Consider the following 2,566-nt stretch of genomic DNA (forward strand, 5'->3'; position numbering starts at 1 on the left):
CAAGTTCCCCTATGTACATTTGAACATGAGTTTCTATATCCAAGTTTGCTATGAAAACAACAACAACAACCTTAAGAAGCTGTATTCTTATGCAACTTGTTGGGAGCATTTTCACTTCTATTTCTGTAATTGTGATTGCCTCTCCTCCAAATGGAGCCAACTAATCAAATGGTTGCATCTTAGAAAAAGTAAAAGCTGCTGTGCACATGACAAATCACCAATTAATGCTAACACAAGCTTTGGGACTGGTTAATGTTCTCCCTTCTCCTTTCGTGACACAGAATGAGATAACAATATTAGTTTAAAATCACCATCTATTTGCAAAGTCAGTCTGACTTCTAGTTATGCCATTGCATTCCAAAATAAGAAGAAAACAAAGAAACAACTGCTATCAGATGGCTCCAGATTTTGCATTTGTTGTTAAATAAAAGAAACAATAATTTCTAAAAAATAACTTCATGTTCTGCCAACAATCCACACTTTACTCCTCTTGTTTTGTAGGTTATCAGTTTCAGCAAATGTTACCGTTGGTTCCCCAGTCACAGAAAGTAATTAACGGCCCAGATTATACTTAGGGCAATAGTGGTCTCAAATTTTCCACTCAATTTTCATTCTACTTTCATCTATTATTAATTGAGCATCTACTATGTGCCAGGCATTTTTCTAGGTGGTAACAATAAAGCAATGAAACAGACATATATCCTTGCCCTAATGGGGCTTATCTTTTCCTTTATTCTGATTTTGTGAGGCTTTCACCAATACCCCTTGCTAACTAGTTTACCTCTTTGCTTATATGAGATTTGGAAGAAAACTTCCTCAAGGAACCCTTCCCTTTCCCTTTTCCTTTATTGATCCTGCTGCCAGGAAATATATGCTGAGTCCCTTAGGAATTGTGGCAGAAAATCATTTGTGTGGCTTGGCTCTCTGCATTTCTGCACTTTTATCCTTCTTCCTCTATGCTTATTCTGTATTTTAGATCCGTATACTTGTCTTATAATTCCTCAACATGACAAGGTAAATGCCTCTACTTCCCAAAGGGTTTGGGTTTTTTTTTTTTTTAGCATTTTTAGTTTTTTTGTTTTTTTGTTTTTGATTTGGTGGGGGAAGAGCAGACTTCACCTCCCTTTCTTTATTTGAAAGTCGTCAACCTATCCAGCCCACAATTCTCTTCAGTCTTTTCTAAGCCTGTGGTGGCATGTCCTCCAGCAAATAAGACTCCTGATAACCTGACTTGATATCCCAGCACTCCCAAAATTAACCCTTTACTCCACTATAAAAAAAAACCAAAGTAACAGCAATAACAACAACAAAAAAGCAGAACAAGAAAAATTTCCCCCTTTGGAATCCTTCTTGGTATGCTCAACTCCAAACAGCTATTATGTGATGAGAGTAGAGAACACAAAAACAAAAAGGCATAATAAGGAACGTGTTTTCCCCTCTTTGCCAAGGAGGAAATAGAATTGTGATATTAAAGGTATGTACATTTAACAAATTTTTTGATATTGCCAAATTGCCTTCAAAAATTATGCAAAGTGACACACCAATAGTGTGTGAATGGCAATATATTAATTTTCTATCTTTGCCAACGTGACTGGCTAAAAATAGGTATTTTATTTTGTATTTTTTTATTACTGAGATAGAACATCTTTGTTTCTTGACCCTTTGTATTCCTTGTTTTGTATATTGTGTGTTCTTTTGTTTGATTCCTGTTATCATTTCACTTTCTACCCACTGACAGACACCTTAGATGCCTCATCCAACACTCCATTCAAATTGCTCTCCACAAGGTCACTGTCAACCACCTTGTTACAAAAGCTAATAGATGTTCTTCAGTGCTATCTTACACAACCTCCCAGCAACATTTGATACAGCAAACCACTTCCTTTTTCTTGAACAGTATCTACCCTTAGTTTCCACGGCACAAAACTACTCTGGCTTTCTTCTCATTTACCTCTAGGCTCTTCCTTTCCATCTTGAGGACTTTTCTTCATTGGTACGTGGCAAAGTTAACAGTTCCATCCTAATCTTCTCTTCTCTTCATACAGTACTCACTGTCTCTAGATGACCTCATGACATAGATTACCGTCTATATACTGATGATTCCCAAATCTCCATCTCCACAAGTACTTTCTCCTGAGTTCCAGACTCATGCAACTAATTGCCTTCCAGAAATTTCCATTTTTATGTCCTTTAGACACCTACAACTCAACATGTCCAGAACAGCATTCATCATCTTCCTCTTCAAAGCTGTTCCTACTTCTTTAAAACACCAGTCCTGATCTACCCTAATAGTCACCAAGGTCTGTCAGTTCTACCTCCTAAATAAATTTCAAATCCATACACTTTTCTCTTACTCCCACTGATGCCCACCATCATCTTTCTTCTTGGTTACAGAAAAATCTTCTTAAATAGACTTTTTGCCCACTCCAATCCATTCTCTACACTACAGTCATATTAGCTAAAGTCCAAATCTAATCATAGAATTGCTTCCCTGCTTAGAACATTTTAATGACTTCCTTAAGAAAATCCAAACTTCTTAATATAGTTTGCAAGGCTTACATGATCT

Source organism: Hippopotamus amphibius, chromosome X, assembly GCF_030028045.1.
Source record: "Hippopotamus amphibius kiboko isolate mHipAmp2 chromosome X, mHipAmp2.hap2, whole genome shotgun sequence".
Classification (NCBI taxonomy): Eukaryota; Metazoa; Chordata; class Mammalia; order Artiodactyla; family Hippopotamidae; genus Hippopotamus; species Hippopotamus amphibius.